General features: G+C 39.5%; 1 protein-coding gene across 2 annotated transcripts in view; it reads right to left on the bottom strand.

Moving 5' to 3' along the window:
* The window catches only part of GRM7 (glutamate metabotropic receptor 7), a 913,283-nt gene that overhangs the window by 4,248 nt on the left and 885,549 nt on the right, over positions 1-23,486 (bottom strand). The gene's annotated exons all lie outside the window — the stretch shown is intronic.

Below are 23,486 nucleotides of genomic sequence, written 5' to 3'. Positions count from 1 at the left end.
AATTTTGAATAAGTAAGATTAAATAAGCCTCTGTTCTCTACCCATATTTTATTTCTTTATTTTTTACATAATAAGGAACTTGTGTAGTTCACTGACAATGTTCCATATATTTCTGTGAGATCTTGTTAAAAATTCAAATGCATATAAAATATATATATATATATATATATATATATACACATCAGTGTATGTATGAGGTGATTCAAATAGCCACAGAAAGTGTAGACAATAGTTTATCACAGCCTTGAAAATAACACATTGATATATTTCCATCTTTATTTCAAGTGCCCCTCCATCCACCCACAGAAAAAGCACCGTCCAGCCTTCCCTACTTCCCCACCCCCACTGCAAGTGCTTCCTTCCTTCCCCTATCCCAGCCTGTTACCCTGATGTGGGCATCTTTTCCAGCGAGGGTCATGCTGCTACAGCGTGTGTAGCTGCCCGTAAAATTCAGGGAGTTTTGCTTTGTGTTTTTTCAATTGTACAAAAATGGTATTATTGTGCATATCCATTTACAGCCTGTTTTTCATATAACATTGTGGTTTTAATACTTATTTATGTTGATTTGGTAATCATAATTACTATATAGTTTCCTGTATCAGCATAACAAAAGTTTCTAGTTCTTTTTTAAAATTGATGGGCCGGGACACCTGGGTGGCTGGGTGGGTTAAAGCCTCTGCTTTCAGCTCGGGTCATGACCCCAGGGTCTTGGGATCAGCCCCACATCGGGCTCTCTGCTTGGCAGGGAGCCTGCTTCCTCCTCTCTCTCTGCCTGCCTCTCTGCCTGCTTGTGGTCTCTATCTGTCAAATAAATAAATAAAATCTTTAAAAAAAAAAAATTGATGGGCCCTGCTTACTTCATAATTGTTTTCAATCACAAACAATGCTGGAATAAATGCAATTTGAAAATTAATATCATTTATAAAGGTAAATGATAAAAAACTATAAACTAGAAGAAATTATTTGCAGTATAATAAAGTGACAAAGGATTGTTAAACAAAATTTTTTAATGTATACAAACTAAGAAATCAGAGATCTAATTTTTTGAAAAAATGAATCAAATGATCTCAAAAAGTAATTTGTAGATTAAGAAAACACTCAAAAAATGCTCAGCTTCAACAATTGGAAAATGCAAATTAAAACAATAAAGGGTCAGCATTTCATGCTTAGCTGCTGCAAAATAAAAAATGTATTGGCACTGATACGCGTACTAGTGAGGGTGTAAAGTGTGGATTCTTAGACCACTCTGGTAAGAGTGGAAGTTGGTATAAATGCCATGTAAGAACCATTTGGAAAGACCTAGAAAAGCAGAGGATACACATAGCATTCATTGACTGGGCAATTTTGTTTCTACATATATGCCTGACACACATTTTCTTGTGTACACATGGACATGTGTGGGACTTCTCAAGACTATTAACATAATGTTGTGCTTTATGATTCTCTAAGAGGGAATTCTCCTATAGTGGCTGGGCACAAAGTACAAATGAGCAAAGTGGGTCAATGTGAGATACTAAGGAACAGCATGAACCCTGATCCATTGAAAAACACTTGCCCCATGTGACAGCATAATCATCTGTAGGATGCTTACCTTAATTTAGTCAGATATTTTGTTTTTTAAAGAGGTTGTTAAGTAAAGTTTCATTTTTTATTCACTTTAAATCTCTTTCAGAATTTATTTTTCATTTATTGAGCACATATTAGGTATTGAACTCTCTTCCAGGCATTATAAATGCCTATTTTTTTTTTGTACCAGGTTCAAAATCATATTAAAACCTTGAGCAAGTCAAAGGAAAGAGGCCAGGTGGTTATTTCTTAAATGTTAGTCCTGCTTATTACTTCCATCCTTTGAAAGCTTATCAAACTTAGAAACACTGGTTTATTGCCTGATAAAACTTGGCTCAAACAGACTTTTCTATGAACCTATTCTAAGTGGTATCTGTGCCTCCCCTGTCCCCTGCCATTGCTTTGTCAACCATAATTTGCAGTTGTTGCTTGTTAAAAATACTTTTTTTGTTTTTACATTTTATTTATTTGTCTCAGAGAGAGAGAGAGAGAGAGAATGAGCAGGTGGAGCAACAGGCAGAGGGAGAATCAGGTCTTCACTGAGCAGGGAACCCGATGTGGGACTTGACCTCAGGATCATGACCTGGGCTGAAGGCAGGTGACTGAGCCACCCAGGTGTCCCTAAAAATACCTGAAATGGATGAAATTTTTCATATATAGTTTACAGTTACTAAAACAAAAGGAAATATTTTAAGCTTTATTTCTGTGCTCACTAGCTTGTTTCCTGCTTGTTTGTTTCATTAGTAAATGTCCTTAGCCCATTACTTAAGGGCAAGTAAGTATATGTTACATTCAATTGCTAATTTCCACTTAGAATTTCAAAAGAGCTAGTAAAATTCCTATACTATGGTTTTACCTACACTTTTTTTTTTTTTTTAATGGATTGTCATCTAAAAGTAGCACATTACTCAGCCAAAAAGTTGGAAAACCCAAGAATGGAGAATATGATTACCAAAAAATGAGGCATTCACAATTGTGCAAGTTGAACACTGATCTAAGAAAATCTAAGACTTTTCTACAACTTCTCTGTCTCACCTCTAGCTCTACTGCGGCAACTTGTCAGGAGGATGTTGTAGTATTTGTCTTTATGTTAGTTAGCTGGACTTCTTGACACGAAGAACTTGGCAGGGGTGAAAATACAATAGCTAAATATGTCAGGATTCCATATCACCAGTAATTCTAATCTAGTCACCAAAGATCCAGAATCTGAATTTCTGTCTATATATCCAACCATTCATCTAATAAAATATTATTTAGCACCTGGTAAATACCAGTCACTTTAATACATGCTAATCTTGCAAAATAGGCTTGGAAGCTTGCAAGCTGTTTGTTCGATTCTCTTTCATTGTAAATTTGGATTCTTTAACAACATTTAGAGAAGACTGCGCCATCATCAAGGGCTTGGTATTTCCTTTGTTGTTTTTCCTCTGTAACGTGATCAGCATAAGGCAGGAGATCATAGGTTAGAATCCCACTGGGAGGGGCCCCCAAAGCAAACTGGTACCTTCCCCAACATTGAATGAGAGAAGCCGTTTAATGGGTAACTGGACCAGTCTACCATATTAGCAGACAATATTAATCCGGTTCAAGAAAACAGAGAAGCAACATTCTAGAAATCCTTAGAAAAAGTGTGCAAAGTGCTTGCTCCATTTTCATCAGAAACAAAGATATGAGTCAGGTATAGTCCCTTTTGTTAAGGAATTTGTTTTATAGTTGGGGAAATGATTATAGGGCCTGGGATAAGTGTTTAAAGATATTTGATGAGGGCTAACTAACCCTTGTCTTGAATGCGGTTGTCTTGTACTAAGTCTGGGAAGGCTTCTCTGTGAAATGGGCACTTCATCTGGGAGTGGCCATGGGAAAATATAAGAAGGATGCTGGTGGTTTAAAAGTATACCATGTCCATATCAACGTACAAGGAGAGGGGTGTCAGTTCTGGAACTGAAGGTTGATAAGAGGGTCCAGATAATTATTTCAGTAAATATGCATGCTGCCATACCAAATTCAAGACACTGAAGATAGTGATGAACAAGGCACACTCCCTATGGTTATTTAGATTCCTAATGGAGTCTCTTGATAAAGGCCTTGAATGCCAAGTTAGGGCAATGGTGACTGAGAGGTTGTGGGGAAGCCATCAGTGGTTCTGAAACTGAATCTTCAACTTGAAGTACCTCCCTACAATGTTTGCTAGCTTCTCCTAAACTTGTTAGCTCCTACTCCTTGTTCTCTTTGTAGTTTCTCAAAGTCACTTGATTCAGGGAGCCTTTCCCAACCTCTTCCAGACTAGTTAGGTGTCCCTGCTCTACTGTCTCATGGCTTTTCTATTTTTCCTTTGCCATGCTTAGCACAGCGAGGGTGTGTCTCAGACCTTAGCCAGTGCAGGTGTAAGAATGGAAAAAACCCCTGTTTTTCCTGGTGCTAGTAAGTGTGTGATACCAAATAAGTCTTGGTACTGAAGAATCACTGCAGAGAGGCTTCTGCTCTCTGAAGTCATTGTCAGATCTAGGAGCCTTTTAGGAGAGAAGGAGAGTTCTGATGGCCTCACCTCACCTCCCACTCCCACCACAGAACACGTGGGAACTTTGTTGATTTTGTCAAGCTTCCCCCTCTCACCCACCCCCACTCAATGCCCCACTCGTTGCTATCCTGTACAAAGCTATTGCTCCTTAGATTTCATTTGTAACTTCTAAATCATGGTATTCTGTCTTCCCCTTTTAGCAGCCACAAAGGCCCAAAACAGCCTAGCTAAAATTGAGAAATCAATTTTCAATTCTGCCATGAAAATGGTCAATAAACATCCTAGTGTTTCTTTAAGAAATTTAATTTGTTTTTTAAGATGTAAAGCATCAAGCAGAGGTATACGTGGTTCTTGGAAGATGTTTTGGAAGCAAATAGACTAGGTCTCTGTTAGGAAACATCTTTAAGCTTGGCCAAGTTAAAATCTGGGTAGCTTAATTGAGGTTGTATATGTTTTGTCCTAGAAACAAAAAGGATGCACTCAATTACTGCATCATAGATTCCTCCTTTTTCTAGTTATACACTTTGCCTGGGCATTGAAAAAGCTTTTGAGTATTTTGCAATTTCAGTCTGTTACAGATATGAGCATTCTGGAGCGTATTATGGATGCAGTGGTGCCTCCAAGACTGAAGCTGTGCATGAAAGCCTGTCTTAAGGATAATGTTACAAATAAGGCAGTAGTGACAAAATAGTAGCAGAGGAGTACTTAGTGTTTCTGGATGAAAAGCTCTAGCTAAAATCCAGGTCTTGCTATTTTGGGGGTAGGACATTCACAGTCCATTCATTCATTTCTATTTTCTTTATTCTACCATTACTAAGAGCTTATGGTGTGCCAATGGTAGTTTAGTTAAAAACCAGTGGCTCAGAGATAGGGGATAATACTCTCTATCTTTGAACGACTCCTGCTTCAGTGCAATTCAGCTCAGATTTATTGACCACCTACTATGTGACAAACATATGGCAGGGAAATTTAGCCACGTTACAGAGCTGCACAAACTCTGATGGTGCTTCCACCCTAGTGGAGAGAGACAGATAATTTTTTTAAAAAGGTAAATGCAGCCAATTCTTGTTACTTGCTGTTATATTCTATAAAGTTGCCATAAACATTGAATTATGGAATAGTGAACCATTGCTCCTAGGAGAAATACAAGGTTAGGTTCCTCTGAGACTCTGACCACAAAATTTTATCAACCAATCAAGACATAACATTGACTTACGTTTGCTTCTGTTTGAAGATGCGTTATTTAATATATATTATTGGTCAGTATCATTGAACTCATGGCCAAGAGAATTATAACTCATTCCTGAACAAAGTTAAATAATACATGCATCCTGAACTAAAAAAATACTAGATAGCACTTTAGTTTGGGGGCTATTTTAAACCACAAAATCACTGACAAAAACAGAACAATGCAAAACTTAGGCATTAAGCAAACTACAAATTCACCCTTAGAGCTAAAACAAAACAGAGCATCACCTTGTCCAGCCTTAGCTGAGACTGTGTGCATTGAATGACTCAAATATTTCCTTGCTCTGAATATGTCTGCAAATGACTCTAAAAGTACAAGTAATCACTTCGGAATTACACACCAATTTCAGCAAGTAAGGGAGTTTGGAAATAGAGAACCTGTGAATAATGAGGTTCATCTCTATGCTGATGTCAGGCAATCACAAACACTGTGAAAAAAATGTTGACTAAGGGGTTAGAGGTTAAGCTGAGGTTGCTGTCCTAGGAAAGGTGAGAAGATGTCCTTGGAGAAGATGACATTTGATCAGTGACTTGAAGGAGATGAGGGAAAAACTACGAAAATTCTTGGATCATAGGGTCAATAGAAGGTGCAAAGACCTGAGGTTGGCATCTGAAAAGCCAGAATGGCTGTAATAAAGAGAGTGAGCAGAAATGGTGGTCTGCATGAAGAATTCCAGCTTGGCAGAAGGTGCCATCATAAACTCAAGGAAGGTCTCAAAGTGCAAGGAGTATCCTGAGCAGTTAATTGTGGACATTTCTCTGCCAGGGAACCCAGAAGTTAAGGGTACAGGTATTGAAGAACATTCCATGTGGAGGACCTGCCACTGGCAAAGGCATGTTTTGTGAAAAGGCTGACTGTTTGGAGATAATGGCAAAATGTGTGGAGCATTTAAAGAGGACAAGGTTCATGGAGAGAAGAAAGAATGCTGGAGAAGATGACTAGGGAAGTTAATCTCCAATTGGCAAGGGCATTTTATGTTACATGTAGTGTTTTGGCTATGAAGATGAACTGTGAGAAGTTCAATATTTGAAAGAAGTAGAGAATGTTCCGATAGTTACCTGAAGGATAAGTTGGGGAGAAGAAGTGGATAGTAAGTGCATGCAGGGAGACCAGCTAGGAGTTGATGGAGTGATTAGGATTGTGTTTGTGATAAGTGGAATTCCAAAACAATATTACAGTGGGGGTTCTAGATGAGGAAGCATCTCATAGTTCCAGCAGTGCCCTTGCTAACATCTTGTTCTCTTAGGCATGAAAACATGGGAAAGAGCCTTTAAGGCCATTATCATGGGGAAGTGCCTTGAGGCCAGAGCTAGGTTGTTTATTTGACTGATGGATTGATGAATTGATATTTAATTTAAGTGGGGGTGTATATGACATTGGAGACAAGTGTTGTTAAGTTCAGTTAGGTTGACTTTGGGGCACAAAGAGAAGAAACCAGAGAAAACCTGGCCACAGCAGAGGAAAGAGATGAAGACTTAACATTTCCTTCCTTTTTTTGGAGTCCAACTCATTTTAAGCTGGTAGGCAAAAGACAGAGCCTGAGAACTGAATCTCTGTTCAGGAGGAAGGATGCAGTATTTCAGAGAGGCTGTATGTTTTGGCATACTGGCTTTGGAAGATGGAAGGATTGGAATCTGCTACAGATAACAGAAATCAGCTAAAACTTCAGTTTAAAACAAATATAAAGCAAATGTCTACTAAATGTTGAACACTGGCTGCTGGGGATACAGAGGGAATAAGACATATCCCTGTTCTCAAAGAGGTCTCAGTCTAATAGACCAGATTCCCCTGTGGCTAAATTAGGCATGGACTGTAAAGCTTGAGTATGTAACAGTGAAATGGCACACATAGGCTTCCACGATGTATAAAACTCATCAGCTCATATTCAGACCTGAGCCTATTATGTCAGTTTCAACATTAGAACTTTGTAATGATGGAATGTTCCTTCCTTATTATTAATTTGGCATATTAATTTGGCATATTAATTTTCTCATTTATTTAACAGTAGTAAATTTTTATGAGCAAAGACATTAGCATTAAACAACAGTAAATTTCAAGGTTTTTTTGTTGTTTTTTCAAGAGAAATAACAAACTTTTAAAAAAGTAAAATAGTAAATCGTATGAATTAATACTAGGAAAATGAGCATTTAAACAAAAAAGTATTAAGAATATTGATAGAAAATAATAAGGACCAAGCTATATGCAGAAAGATGTTCAGGAAGAGGTAAAATAATATTTGCGGTTTTGAAGAATCTAAATCTCAAACTAGATAGGCATTAAATAAATTCTAAAGCATTCTTTAATGGGACATTTAAATCTATCAAAGGTAGTGATTATATATATTTTTTTATTTTTTCAGAGTTATGATGGAGAAACTTGGGAAAGTTTATGCCATAGCATTAATAATGTTTAGCACAAAGAATAGGTTATAGAATTGTGAGAGCTCTGTAATTATAGCAGTGTACTGGGAAGTCTGAAAGAAATGGATCAAATTATTAAAAGTTAAAAGAAAGCTGGTGAACTTTTTAAATATGTCGGCATCATAATGGACAGAAATAAGACGTGGGACTGTTTCAGATTAGAGGAGTCTAGAGAGACAAAAACACTAAATGCAGTGCCTGATCCTTGACTGGACCATGAGTTAAAAATAAACAGAACCCCAAAAGTATTAGCTGTATTGGGGAAAATGGGAACATTTGAATTTTGACTTTATAGTAAGTAATAATAACACTGCTTACAAGAGGGAACAGAGAAGAGACTTCGCATTCAGATCAAAGATGGAGGGAACAGATGCCTGACCACACCATGCATGAGTAATGATAGTGGCTTCTTTTGGAGGTGCTAGAAGAGTATACTGGAAATTGATTATGGCCCTCAGTTAATATAGCAAACTGGCTTACCACTCTGGGCTCTCATGACCAATCCAAGCAACATAGTCTGTGCCCAACCATAGCAGGTGTCTCATGGTTCCATACTTTCCAACCTCATTGTTCTCTCTAGAAACGTTTCTTTTCTCTTCTTTTGTCTCACACATTGCCAATCTGTTACTTTGAATGGGATGGATTGATAATGACCCTTCAGTATGCAGATTAGTTCAAAGAGCTTAAGATGATTTACAATCCTGAGATATACCTTTCAAATTCCTGATTTTAAATTGATGGTTTACAGTCTTTGCTAAAACATTTTCTCTTTGCCATACTAATGCTTAATGGACCCGTCCACACTGCCTGTTCCTCTTTGTATTCAAGATTAGACCAATTATGATGTAAATTAAGGCATTTGGACAGGAGTCTGGAATTCTCATCTCTAGAAAACAGCAAGGTCTTGAGGAAATGAGCACTTAGCTGGGTTCAAGGCATTGGGTTTGGAGAAACTAGGTGGAGGAAACGGAAAGGTGCCTTCTATCAGGAAAGACTGAGAGACTCTGAAGACTAGAGATCAGAAACTGAATGCTAAATGATGTTAGAGAATTACTGTGACCTTGGTTAGATAATTATACGATGGTGAGGTTGGAGAATGTCTGCATTTTATGATGAGCTAAATTTTTTAGAGTAAAGATTTATGGTATCTGTAGTTTAAAATGGTTCAAGGCAAAAAATTACATAGGTACAGATGGAGCAAGTAGGGGAAAATATTAGTTGTTCAGCCTTGGTGGTGGCTTATACTACTTTCCCTACAGTTCTCTGAATGTTTGAGAAGTTTTATGATTAAATAGTTTGAGACCTGTCATCTCCAAAGAAAAATGTATGCTTCACAACTTGTCTGAGAGCTAGCCCTACCTTTGTCTCATACCATTTGTCCCTAGGAAGCAGTGCTCTCAAGACAGTTTTGTATCTAATAGAAGAGATGAAAACAAATGGCAGTTGTTTTTGTGGCTGGGTGTAGAACCCTGATGATCTAATTCAAGAGCAATCATCAAAAGAGCCACACGAGTGCAAAGTAGAGCAGTGGAAAAGATGGACAGATGGACATACAAGGATAGTCACCACTCAGTTTTATGACCTTGGGCAAGTAACTTTATCTCTCTGGACCTGTTCCTATCTGAAAAATGGACGTAACCATAGTGTCAGTGGTGTTAAGAGGATAAAAGGTGTTAATACATGCGAGACACTTAGAACAGGATTTAGTATAATTTTAATATAGTTTGGCGGTGATCTGGCTTTTCTCTGGATGTGTTTGGAGAATGTCACACACATAACACTGACTCAATTTTTCTTGTGTGCGCTGCCTTTCTCTTAGAGAAAGGGGTCCTTCCACAGCAGAAGGTCAGGCTCCCTGTAAAATGAAATCAAATTAGTTGTTTGGTGTTTGGATGCCCATAGGGTGCCAACAACTTTCCTTGAGGAGGTTTAAGGTGTTGTCAGAACACCTAGTGCATTTCTCTGTTCATTGACAAAGGAATCTGCCAAGTCACTGTCAACATGTTTCCACTTCTCTTCAGCTATATTGCCATCATTAGCCACTGCTTCATCTTTGCAAAAGTGTATCACTGAGCCCTTGTACTTTGAGAGATTGTGTTAGTCAACGAGAGCCAAAGAGGGAAGCAGGACTTTGGCAGGTTCTATTATGACAAAAATGACAGTTTTTTTAACTGTATGGACACACTTGTACACATAATCAATGGCTGTTGCTACCCCTACATACAGTCTATGACATCTTTGTGCAATATTAGAACTGGTACTTATTGATTCCAGGAACCTTTCCTGCAGTGCCATTATGTTATTGGCAAAATCAGTTACTAGAGCCTGTAAATGCACATGTACTTATGTACTGCTTTCGTCTATTTTGACTTAGTAATTGGATATCAACTGAGAAGCACATACCAAAATCATTTAGATGAGCTGAAGTGACTTATCCTCTATTTATTTAGTCCTTAGCTTTGTGGTCAAGGTTTGAGTGGTGTCTGCACTGACAAAGCAAATTGAAGACTGGGGTAACTACCAAATCCATTCTGTCAAAAAGACTGAGCCTGAAGCTATCTATGCATGTCTATGATACATGAATGTATAAGTACACTGGGTCCATATGACCCAGGTTGCTTAGCAAACACTTAGCAGTGACCACTCAAATTTCCATGTTTTCCAGGGAGCATTTATATACCCCATACCCGGGACAACCTGTTACATCCCAAGTGCAGTCATACAACTTGATCGCAAACAGTGTAGGGTAGATCCTTAACCTCAGCAAACATTGCTGAGATGACGAAACACTATTTTATTTTATTTTTTTAAATTCTTAATAGTTCTTCTTTCCCTGAAGTTAAGAAACATATGGATGTACAAATGCTTGTACTTTGACAGTAGTGTTAGAACTTAAAATGTTCTAGGAACTCTGCTGTGTATTTGGTATTTATAAACCCTTTTAATACTTTCAGCCAACCCTGCAAGACAGATACCAATATTATCCCTACGTTACGAAAGGACATCTGAGGATTAGACAGATTAACAGATACATCCAATGTCACATCCCTACCTTCTTCCAAGTATGGGTTTTGATAAAGCAAGAAAGGAGTAAGAGAGGTGGAGCTAATGTCAAGGGGGCACAGATTATCTCTTATTCAACAAACAATTTCCAGGTGTCTACTATGTACCAGGCGGGGAGGCATAGTCAGCTTCAATAAGTCAGGACAACATCTCTGTCGCTCACTCTGTTTTATATATGGCATCTGTCCTGCCTTGGTGTCTTCCCCAGAATTCCATTCTCTAATCCCCACGGATGTCTAGCTTGTTGCAGGAGGCACTGAATCCTGTGACGTGCTTAGGAAGTCTCAGTGACTAGAGTGGCAGCTTGGATGCTTAGGTTCCAGGAGGCGGAGAATCACCCTTACAGACAGTGAAATACCCTGACAACAAATCTGGCACGTGATAGCCCTTTGTTCATAATCACCTTCCTTCTCCCCAGAGGAACCAGCGCAGGATAGATACTTTAAGAAAGAAACACAGCATTTGTAGGAACTTGGAGGATAGACCTGAAATGGACAATGTGATCCTAATCCACTCTGTAAATTTGGAGATAAGTCTATGGCTGGAAGCAAAGACAAAACAAAACAAAATGAAATAAAACAAAAGTTGACAAATTTCCAGACTTTGCCTTCCCCAAAAGAAGAGAAAGGTAGTATCACCCAAGTCAATGATAGGAGCAGAGAATCTGTGGTTAAGGAGAGGTCTCTAGTGTCACATTTCAGGGATTTAAATCCCAGTTTTGCTCTATAATCTGTATCTTGTAATATACCCCTAAGCACCAACTTCCTTGCCTTTCAGTTGTTGGCAAAATCAGGATGGTGATACTAGGGACAGTGCAGGACATCAAAGAAATTACAATCCTCACTTTCCCCCCTTAACCCCACCCCTCGCACCATTCACCTCCGTCTCTTTCACTGTCCTACCAGCATAATTATCATCACTGAAAACTAGTCATCTGAACAAGACAGCGGAATTTAGAAGAATGGTTACATCTAAACTTAGCTGGTTACCTGTTTCACAGGATGAACACATCTCATAGGCTGTGATTTAAGCACAAAACGGATATGAGACTTGGAATTGCCAGTTGTGCTATTATGTACTAGAGAGTGGTCAGTTCTGAACTCCAGCTTCAGTGCAATCTGTTAGGCTCTTGGGGAAGAGCATTCCTGGTCTATATGTAGTGTGTAAGGAGATTATACTTTTGCAAAGAAAATAGAGGTACATAGTTAAAAGGCAGATTTTGGTATCACTTCAGAAAATAAGAGTGGTCTCTAGATAAGAGAGCTTGTCTAAACAAATACTTTAAATTTAATTTAGTCAATGGAGCTTGGCTAAAGAAACAATTTTGGTTAAAGGAATATTTAAATATTTTAAATAAATTTAACTTAATTAAAAAAATTCTTAATATCAGGGCCATCTTAAAAATATGGGTTATTGTGTTGCTACAGAGAATAGCACTCTTTTGTTTTGACGAATACTTCCAAATAATTACTGTTCTCTAAGATAGTTACAGTCCCCAGGGTTACGTCACCTCAAACTGCCATAACACGGACACCATTCCATCTCACAACTACCTGCCTCACTGGGAGGGGTAGAGCAGTCAGTAAAGACTTACCAAGTCCCTAACCTGAGCCATCTTCCATTCCAGATTCTAGGGCTGGTACAGGTGTACAAATATATGAGGTATAACCCTAACCCTCAAAGAACTTTCAACTTGGCAGAAAATTTATGCGAATCATGCACACAGCAAGGTTGCCAACATTAGCAAAATTGCCACCAAAGACTGCTGCTCCAAAGCAGTCATTGCCATCTGTCAGTTTTCCACGACCTTCTCCTCAGGAAATTATTTTCTGGAACAAATGTCAATGACATCCTCCCAAATAGGAAGCCCAGACTGCTGGCTTGGCCAGTGGTCCTTGCTCAGGTATCCTCTCTAGGTCTTCTGTGTGAGTAGATGCCTGACTTTTTTCATTTCCATTTCATTTCCAGTCCTACTCCTGGGATGCTTTCAGTAACCTGCTTCAATTCCCAGTTCCCTGGTGTCTAAGTTAATCTTTCTCTCTCTCTTTGTTGGCTACCTTTCATTATGCCATTTTCTCAGGTCTGAGCTTTTCTGGAGGCTTGAGATAATTGTCCTCTACTCCTTTTAGTGCTGCCTTGTTCCAAGGCCTTCTTTTTGGTTACCTTCCACCCCCATATGATGTTATGAAGTTTCTTCTGTCTATTGTAAGAATAATGTACAGAGGAGGGAGTAGAGAATGAGCATGTCTCAAGTGCTGCTAGAAACTGCAAAGTGAGGGAACAATTTGAAATGCTGATTAAAGAGAATTTGCTTAATAATGGTAATAGTTGACATTTACAGCATGCTTCTGATACCAGGAAATGGCACCAAGCATTATAGACAGATCATTTTCACCAGTGATCTGTGAAGATGCTTTCATTCTCCCCATTTTGCAGATGGGAGAAGAGAGGCACAGAGAGCTTAAATCTAACTTCCAAGACCAGGTCACCCAACCTGAGAACTTGTGTCTGACCCACGGTGAGTCTCTTCTTTATACAGGAAACTTTGGTCTTGCTCATCTGCTTCATCTTAGAAAATGGAATTATTGCACATCAGGAGAGTGGAGAAAGGGAATGAGGAGGAGGGTGTGATAACATGTAGGTCCATTCTGCTGACGTGCTCTAGCATACTGGGGTGCCACACTGAGGATGAATAAAAGGTAGCAGTGGACTGTGAAAAGCTGAGAGCAGATTTCCATCCATAGTAAGCATCCTGGGTAGAATTTGCTGTCGTGTATACTCTTCTTTTTCTTCTTGCCTCTGAAAAAGCTCATATCTGGAAAGAGAATCTCTTTTCTGTCTAGCACTGAAGCCCCTTCCCTCCTGTTGCTGATGGACCATTACACCTGTTGAGCTACAGGCTGCTAACAGATGTCCAGGAACAAAGATGTATCAGTTTTTGGGAAGGACAAAAATATGATTTATCTTGGGCACTTGTACTTGAATCGAGGTTTGCATTTAACCCACTGTAATTTCTGCATTTGGGCAATATATCCATTGCTCCCTAAAGATCAAAACAGGTGATTGATTGAAGCATATATTGTGAGAAAATCCTATGGCTGAATGCCTGACTCTTCTTGGTCTCTGAGGGAGAAAAAATGCACCAGTAGTTTTCAGATCTTCCATAACTGCTAATATAATTTTCAAGTCAACATGATTTCACCTTTTCAAAACTACAGTCAAGCAAGAGAGCTGTGCTGTGCCTTTGTCTACTGGCAAAGAAATTAGTTTGATTTTGATTTTTTTTTTTAAGATCAAAGTTTTAGAGTATTTTCTATCCAATTTTTTTGGGTGATTTAAAAAAAAAAAACTCAAACTGACCCATCTTTAAATCATCCATTTTTACATGTGGTAAAAGAAATAAGGTTACCTAATCACTGCTTTGAAGAAGAATGGAAAAAAATAATCCATTTTTCAGAAATTAAGACAATCCCAGGAAGATATCCCGCATTCTAGACTTCCACACCTGCAAGTCTTTTTACAGTTAATGCCAATAGTCAGAAAAATGAACCGCAGGCCATTTCAGAACTCCCACATGACAAGAGAAGATGAAATAATGCTCAGCGTGCTTCACCAAGTAAACAGAGTGCTATAGTTTTGAAAATAAAAATTTCAACTGTAAAGATGAAACAAAGACATGTTGTCTGGTAACCCCAAGTCAACCAGAAAATTCAATAAACCTCAAGGACCAGATTTCCCTGCTCACTACTTAATTAGTGTTACTGGAATCAGTTTGAGTGAATCTACTTACTTTTCAACCAGCTGTTTAGATATCCTCTAAATACATCGCAAATATCAATTTTTGTAGCAGAGCCAACCATAAAAATAAAATAAACCAGCAGCATCATTCAATCCACAGGATTAGGATGTCCATATGAACTATATTATGTATCCAAGTTGGACTGGGGCCATTAATGTCATTCCATTTCTGCATCCTCTGTGGTATTCTGTGAGCAAATTCTGGCAATCTCTGTTCTTTCCATGCCATATATTTCCTTTTTTAGAAAAGCCTACAGATGTTTCTACTTCTTAATATATGCCCTAGGCTTTGAGATGTTGACATGTAAAGTACTGAGCATTGGTATCATTTTTGCTGGAAATGGAATTGGATAATGGTCAATTTACAGACCCTAATCTTGAAAACTATTATTTTCTCTGTAGGCAAAAGAAATGAAAATGAGGGCAATAAATGTATCCTGGCCCTTGGGTAGTGATGCAATGAGTGTGGGGAATTGCTGGCTAAAGGAGCAGTCATTTTATAATGTATCCTAAGAAGGAGACAGCTTGTGTGCCAGGAGCAGGATGCAAATGTACATGGAAATGTCCATTTCCTGTGTCTCGGAACTAGGAAAACACCCTCTAGTGTGTTAGAAAGCTCTATATTGGCCAAAGCTCCAGACCCTTGAACGGGTTTTCTCAGATGCTCTTGCACAGAGGGCATGTGATGGGCTCCTTGGAAGGGAGGAGCCTAGTGGTGCAAGAAGATATATCAGGGATCAGAGGGGAGGGAGGCCACTATGAAGAGGTACTAGGGAAGGGCTGCTGAGTTCCTGTGTTCTGTTTTGCAGGAGTAGCAGAAATGAGCAGAGGAGGACAGGAGACACTCACACACAATGTCGTGGGAGATGAACAAGGAATAAAAGAGAAACAAATGATTTTTTAAAAGGAGGAAGGCTGAATTTGTGACCTTTAAGTTCTATCTTACTTCTCTGTGTATATGTAGAATCTGGATGAGTAGATTATGAGTGAGTCTCTGGAGCCAGGCTGTGGGAGTCTGAATCCGTGTTCTGCCGCTGACTGTGTGACCTTGGGCAGGCTGATTAAATTTTCTGTGCTTCAGTTTACTTATCTCTTCAATAATGAAGATAGAACCTACTCACTGAGTGGTTCCAAGAATTATGTCAGTAAAGTACTTACTAAACATTGACTATGCACTTGCTATGATGTCATCAGGCCTGCTGAGTATTCCTTTGTTCCCTTCTGTCTCTTTTGTGGCTTTCTTTTTGTCAGAGAAACAGTTGCAGACATGGTAGAGGCATACATTACAGTGGCTAACTGAACATAATAATAAAAAAAGAAATAAACTATTTTAATTACAAGAGATGAGCACCCACTTAATAGGCATTGTGTGATGAATTCCTTTATAAGCTTATTTTGGAGTCATAAGGGATTGCAGAACCCAGGTCTGCTTATTAAGGGACTGGACCTTTTAGTTCTAGGATTTTTTTCTTGTATGTGTGGTGTTTCATTTTGTAAATTATCTTGGCATGTGCGGTGTTTCATTTTGTAAATTATGCCACAGTGTGGTATTGACTGTTCTTCTTTGGGCAACTGAAGAGTGCCTCTTAAGCATCCTTCCTACAGAAACAGGTGCTCTGAGAGCTGTATATTGTTAGAGCTGCTTGGATTTTATTCAGATTCAACAGGAAACATATACTGAACATCTAGCTGTTGGGTCTGATACTCTGGGAGGGTATCTCTAGGCTCCTCTCCACACGATCTCAGTGTACCCACATCCTAATAAAAGATGTGTACTATTTCTCAACACTGCCCAGAATCACAGACCTAAGAGGTAGAGTTTCCAGAAGTTATCAGAAACATCATCATGATCTGGGAATGTGTCAATTTGTATTTTCCTCTTCCCAAGGGCCCAGAATGCTCTTCCTCTGTCTCTGGCTTTTCTTACTCTTCATTCATGTCATCCAGAAAAATTGGACCAAGGGCTGCTGCCCAGGGAGGATAAGAGAGCCAGTTCTTTCAATGGGTCTCAGGAGAAATACCTCCTTTCTTTGTGTTTTCCTCACCCCTAGCTTTGGAAAAAAAAAAATTCCATGGGCTTTTACATCAGCTGTAACATATGGGTTGGTGATAAAAATCCAGCTAAGAGTAAATAATTCTGTTTTCCTGCTGTTTTGATAAACTATACAAACATATTTCCCTTAGGGACCTTGCAGGGAGCCTAGATGATCATCATGATGTCTCCATCTCTCTCACTAGCCATCACCTCATTTTAATTCTGAAACAAAGAAAATATTCTCCTTGCTCTAAAAGATTTCATGGCCTGGCAGTGATCTTTCATCATTCTTATTTTATTATGGTCAACTAGGTCATTATCCTTACAGAGCAACTAGTATTTTCTTGTTATAGTCCCCAGAGTTCAAGAGCACATAAGACCATCTCTGAGTACAAGTAGTACTGACATTGAATGTGTGGTATATCAGGCTCTGAGACCCTGAAGATGCCTCCTTAGAAATGGATATTGATTATATTTGATGTGCTGTAATCACTCAATAGATACAGATGCTTAGCTACTCTAAGTAGTAAATTACATAATGTCTCTCCTTGAGACTCTTATACCTAAGGAATGGTTTACTGCTCTGTTTACACAGAGCAATTGGGTCATAAGCAACACTTACAGCTGAAGCATTTTATTTGTATCCAGAATTCCTTACACATTCCTCAAAAAATTCCAAAGGAAGGGAATGCAATATTTTGCTAATCCCCTTACCTAGAAATTTGTTGTAATGGACTGTTCATTTTAGTTTGCAAGGAAATTTATTTTTAAAGAAATACTCTCCTTACAAAGAGGTTTATATTTGCTATTTTTTTTTTCAATAAAGATTTTATAGGTCAGTAAGAAAACTACAGGATCAGAACTTGAGGATGGACAACAAAAGAAAACAAATGAAAAGCCCATCTAGTACTTAAAGGCACACTCAGTAATAGATGGATAGTATGAGTTGCGATCAATGATAAATGCCTCAGCTAGCTGTCAGGGTTTAAATACTGAATGTACATCTTCTAATAACACGGTCCCTAGGAAGTTCAAAATACTGCATTTGGGGAGGGACTATATTTGACATCCATTTACTTACCATAAACCAGTTGTGATTAAGCAAGTTCACCCCTCCCACAGCAGAGTGGAGCAAGGGGCCAGCATGTTGAAAATCCGACTGTCTTTAATTCTTAGTTTACCTGTGTTTGTCATGTTGTTCATTTAAAGTTCTACAGCAGAATATCGGCCTGATCAATGGAAAAGGTGTCCAATCTCAATGGAGTGGATGCAAAGCACTTTGACCCTTGAATAACCAGTCAAACTTGACTTAGATATTGGTAGCTAGGGCTGCAAAATTCCCCGTCGGCCCTTCAATGAGAATCCCTTAAAGCCCACAGAGGCAGAAGATAAAAGAAATGGGCATTTCTCTCTGAAATTGAAGCCCATGTTTGTTGTCCAGGGAGAGCCTTGGATGCCACGTTTTTGGGAAGGAGAAGCCTAGGTTCAACCACTGTTTGGCTGGGAAGAGAAGCCACCAGCTGGGTGGCTGTTAATTTGCCCCTGGCCTGGGATCGAGGCTGATAGAGCATTTTCCATCTGCAGATCTTCATAGGTGGGAACAAAGCCAGGCTTCAGTTCTGATGCTCTTCGCCACCACTGCCACCAATGAGCAAAGTTCTCTGCAGCTTGTGATGGTGTCTCTTTTGGATTTAGGAAGAGATGGACTGAGGTATAGCCTCTCACGGTCCAGCTAGTTCTTCAGTAGAGGAGTTTCATGGGGAGACGTGCATGTTGGTGGCCCTTGGCTGGTACAGCCGGGCTGCTGAGTAGATATACACACACAAAAATCAGCATGAGGCAGGCTAGGAGAGCAGAGTGGTGCCGAAGAGCACTTTTCAAACTATGACGTGCCTCTGAATCACCTGCAGACTTGTTTTAATGTAGATTCTGAGTCACTTAACCTGGGATGGAGCCAAAGTTGATGCATTTCTAACAAGCTCCCAGTGATGCTGCTGTTGCTGGCTCACATACCAAACACTGAGTGGAGCAAGGCATTGGGGGAGTTTCTAGAAATGTACAACCCTGTCGTGTTCTGTTTATCACTCCCGGGCGTGTTGGCACACACAATTAAACAGAGTGCTGGCACTTTTTCCAAGGCTTATCAAGGTATATAAGTTGAGATAACTGAAATAGACCTGGGTTGGAGTTCATTCTTCAGTTTGAGATACCAAAATGGTTGCCTCCATTTTCTGTTCTTTGCTACGTCTATTTAAAGATGGCCTGTGCAAACATCTTCTTGCCAAGTCTGGTTTGTATACTAAAGCATTCAAAATAATTCCAAGCCTTCTGAATGACACCGTTCAGTTGTGTGTTTTGTTTTGCATTCTGGCTTCATTCACTGAGTAAGGTTGGCAACACATGCTCGAGAACGCGGGACTCAGAAACTCGGATGTGCACGCTGAGCAGAGATTGGTTTCCCTGCCTTCCAGTTCTGCGTCACGGAACTGACAACAGAGGCCCCTCTGCCTAATTCCAGGGAAAAAAACAGAGACATTGGGAATGGTTTTTAGAACTGTCCTTCTGTTTGTCCAGACAGGCTTCTTCACCAAGTTCTCAGTTTGGTTCCCAGGAACCAGGCACCGGGTCAGGCTGGTGAAAGGCTAACTCACACCACCGCAGGGAAAATAGCATCCATGCCTGGTGCTCCCCATGCAGCCAAGGGACAGACTTCATGTTGACAGCTTCCTTTATTTAAAAGTTGTGATCATCATCATCCTTTCACACGCAGTGTTCAAAGAACTTTACTTGGCACTAATGCCTGCACTATTCTCTGAGCCAGGCATTATTTGTCCTATTACACATATGAGAAAGCAACAATTAAGATAACTTATTCAAAGTCACGGTAGTAATCAGAAGTAGAAGTGGAATGCAGGCTTTTTAAGATTTTAATATTATTATTATCACTATTATTTAGAAATTACACTTTTAAATGCTCCAGAGCTTTGAACTTTTAGTCCTGTAACCACTTGGAGTTCCATAGGGGACATGTTAGGGGTAAACCGCATCTCCCCCCACCCCCGCTCCCCCTGCCAAAGATATATTGAAGTCGTAACTCCCGGCACTGTGAATATGACCTTATGGAAATAGGGTTTCGGTGAGGAAGGGACAAAGAAAGAAGGAAGAGGGAGAGAAGGGGAGAGGGAGACGGTTCTGTCCTAACAAAATAGACCTTTATGCAGAGTTTAGCCCAAGGGGTAACTTATTTGGGGGACCAGCATAATGTATCCAATAAATAAATAAATGGTATCAAGTCTAAATACTGTGTAAGTAATATTTCAGATAATGCACACACACACGTAAACACATAGAATAATCTATAAGAAAAATATCTTTCATTGTTTTCATATTATAGATGTGATAATGAAGGTTTAGAGAGGTTAACTTACCCAGAGCCACCCAGAATATAAAAGGTGGAGCCCAGAATCCCATCTGTCTGGTGCTGCCATCGTCTGTCCCTAGTGTGATGGCCAAGAAGGCCTGCACTACTGGGGGAGACTGAGGCTTTCCTGGAGAGCCTGTAAATTGGAGGCAGAGGAGCTATGGATGCGGTATAGTCTCCTGAGTTTAGTTGTTCAGTTATGTAACTTAAGTAGGTGCAGAAAGAGCAGGACATAGACTGTTGTTTTTCTCACTGTTTTAATAAAATATTTAAAAGTCTAAGAGTGACTTGTCAGTTTATTCTTTTAACAGTCATAGTCCGTTAGATGGAGTTGATCAGGGAAAAGCAGTGAGATGTCATAGTCACCTGTGAGGGTAATGATGACCTCCAATATGTGACACACAGGTGAGGTGTCAAGAGAACCCTGGGAAGGGGGTGTTGTCCCTTGAGCAATTGAGCAGAATGTTTCCCGAACGTCTTTGAACACATCCTATCTTTGAGACATCCTGTTTTTGAGAAATCTTATTCTGAATGGCAAGTCAGAAGTAGTTCATTTAACATCACATGGTTGGTGATACCCTTAGAGACTTCGAGACATAATGTGCCCTGTTCCTACCTGCAGTTCTGACTTCATTCCCTTTCGCTCCCCTGCTCAGGTATTATACTACCCTTCTTGCTGTTCTGGTGTGTGCCAAATTTGCTTCTACCTCAGGGCCTTTGTATTTGCTATATGCACAGTGTACCATTTCTGTCTTTCTGTCTTGAATGTCTTCCCAGAGATGTGGCTTATGACTTGTCATCATTTAGCCCTATCTCCATGTCACCTCCTCAGGGATATTTTATCTAAAATGGCAACCCTCTATTTCTCTACACCACCATGATGATTTTCTGTAAACATAACCTTTTCTTGCCTTTCTTTTCCATGGAAATGTAAGCTCTGCATGGGTAAGAATTTATCATGGATATTGTGCTTGATACTTAGGAATTGTTCACCAAGAAGGGCCGTGCGAGTAAATGAAACTGGGCAATGGCATAAAAGCGTGAGAGGGTTCTGTATACGGCAGTGGGTATTCAGGAGGGGCATTCCAGTCTTAGAGAAACTCTCAGGAAAGGTAAGGATCAGTAGAGTACTCAAGCTAAGGTTGATGTTGAGATAAGGGAAGAGAGAGAAAGGTTTTTGGAGAGAGACTGGGATTTGAGATACTAAATGTTCAGCATGGATGTGGGGGTAGATTATGACACTGGGGGCTTGGAGAGATGAAACTGGGGCAAGATATTTTAGGGGCTTTGTCCCCCATGTTGATGAGTCTGGACAAAGAGATTCTGGAGTATGGCAGAGCCGAGACAAGTGAAGACAAGAGCTGAGCATCTCCTGATACGTGATGCTCACCTAGGTGGGACGAATGTCCTACCTTTCCCCCACCTTGTCAATATTTAGATAGACACCATCTGGCCTGAAATATTTGGTGAAGCCTTGGGTTTAATCTTGTGGGGCTGGGACTCTGGTTGGCTTCCTGATTTACTCCTCGTGACACCTTCTGGCAAGGTCCCAGGAATGTGAGTGACAAGGCAAAATAACACACCCTGAAATTACCTATAATGAAAATGACTGGTAATCTCTAGTGATTACTCTGTGTGTGAGTGACAGAGGTGCAGTTTCTGCAAAACCTTTTGCTGCAGCAAAAATGGGTCCTGTGGGGCTTTCAAGTTGGAGACTTGTATATATATTTTTTTCCACATGAGAATAGCTTCAAAACTTTGGCATCATGTATTCTTTTACCCAGATAATGAGGCTGATTATGAATATTTAATAAACCTTATGAGGAGATACACTGAACCTCTTTTAAAAATGTAAACCCAAGTTAGAATGGATGCAATAGTGTAATTCTTATACTACAGTGGAGTGGGTCAGCAATTAGATGCCAGGGGTCCTATCCCAGGGCCTGAGTTCTTAGAACATCTACAGGTAACAGGGGAAAGAGGGAGCCAAGGTTAAGTGGAGGTGGAGGAACAGACAATGTGCCTCCTAAGGTGGCATATGGAGAATGAAAGTAGGACGGAGGACGGTCTGACGGCCCACCTGCATTGACACATTTACTGTCCTTTGTGGATGCCAGTTCCCTGTTATGGAGAAAAGGGGGCTCAGAAATCATGGGGAAATGCCCTTCACCTAAGTTGCTCCAGACCAAGGAATTGGAGAAATACTGAGGTGCTTGTTGAAATTAGTTTTCAGACTTTTTTGGAACTCTAACTGGAATGAATACTGCTCGGGAAGCCAAGATAGATACCAGATAATGGAGAGGCTGCTCTGCTTGAGCCCACATGGCCACTCCCGCCCCCGACCCTCTGGGCCACTTCCTGGTGTCCCTGTGCCATTTTTAGAATAACTTTTAGAATTAACATGGTAGAAGTACAGAGTCTAGTAGATAAGAGGGAGGGAAGGAGCTTAGTACAATACATTTATGTTTATAGATACAGGAACAGGTGCTTTTAGAGTCCTAAATACCATTTTTAGAATATTTATATTGTATATTAATATATAACTATATATACATATATACACATATATATTTATAGTATATATAGTATATATTATATATAGTATATATAATATATATATAGTATATATTATATAGTATAGTATATATATAGTAAATATTATATATAATAATACATATTATATAGATATGTACTATATATCTATATAGATATGTACTATATATCTATATAATATATATTATTATATATAATATATACTATAAATATATATGTGCATATATGTGTGTGTATATATATATATATATATTTTTTTTTTATGAAAAAAGAAGTCAAACCTAACTCACACCTGACTCCAAACTAACTCAGACCTGGCCTCAGGTGATTTTTTAGATCCATACTAGGTTACCGAGTGAGCTGGTAGATCTAGCCAACCACAGGATGTCAGGCATCATGCTATCAAAAAGGAATGGTTTCTAACCTCCATTACTGACATTAGAGCCTCCATCCTGATCATGCTTCTCCTTCTTCCAGGCAAATGCCTTGGATCCTATGACTGGAAGTTTAGGCTAGGTCTCTATACTCTAAAAGCACCTGTTCCTGTATCTATAAACATAAATGTATTGTACTAAGCTCCTTCCCTCCCTCTTATCCACTAAACTCTGTACTTCTACCATGTTAATGCCTCTCAGCCTGTGAGATGCAAATTGCTGTCACCTCCCCCAGGAAGCCTTCTCTGAATACTTCAGGCAGAATTAGGTCTCTTGTCCTCTTTGCCCCTCTAGCACTCTGTGTTTTCCCCACAGTCAGCCTTTCTACCACCTTTTCCACTTTTTACCATATTTGTTTACTCTATGTAGTATTGGTTCACTGCTTTCTGCACATCAACCTTAAAACAATTCACTCGGGGGGGAAAAAAA

The sequence above is a fragment of the Mustela nigripes genome, chromosome 2 (genome assembly GCF_022355385.1).
Source record: "Mustela nigripes isolate SB6536 chromosome 2, MUSNIG.SB6536, whole genome shotgun sequence".
Taxonomy (NCBI): Eukaryota; Metazoa; Chordata; class Mammalia; order Carnivora; family Mustelidae; genus Mustela; species Mustela nigripes.
This window is presented reverse-complemented; position numbering and strand designations above follow the sequence as displayed.